Source organism: Penaeus monodon, chromosome 28 (genome assembly GCF_015228065.2).
Source record: "Penaeus monodon isolate SGIC_2016 chromosome 28, NSTDA_Pmon_1, whole genome shotgun sequence".
NCBI lineage: Eukaryota > Metazoa > Arthropoda > Malacostraca > Decapoda > Penaeidae > Penaeus > Penaeus monodon.
The window spans coordinates 33,589,044-33,589,359 of NC_051413.1; the positions used below are offsets into that span (position 1 = coordinate 33,589,044).

Below are 316 nucleotides of genomic sequence, written 5' to 3' on the forward strand. Positions count from 1 at the left end.
CCATCTAGCATCATGCAGACAATTAGAGACGCTACGGCCCCAGTTAATACGGTGGGAACTTGCGTGTCAAAGATGCTTCGATTGGGCGCCTCCTTCCACCTCTGACGTCACAGGCTCGGATCATGCTTCTCTAATACACGCTGGAAATGTACAAGTGGTACCAAAGCCCCTAAATTGGTCTCGTGAAGTAGGGCCAAGGGGAGGGGGCGTGTGCGTGAAGGGGTGAGAGGGGGCGTGTGCGTGAAGGGGTGAGAGGGGGCGTGTGCGTGAAGGGGTGAGAGGGGGCAAAAGAAGGGGTGTGTGTGTGTATGTGAAC

General features: G+C 56.0%; 1 protein-coding gene across 1 annotated transcript in view; it reads right to left on the reverse strand.

Annotated features, from left to right (window-relative positions):
* Positions 1-316, reverse strand: part of LOC119591519 (sodium channel protein para-like) — a gene marked incomplete in the record, with an annotated part of 263,120 nt that overhangs the window by 112,921 nt on the left and 149,883 nt on the right.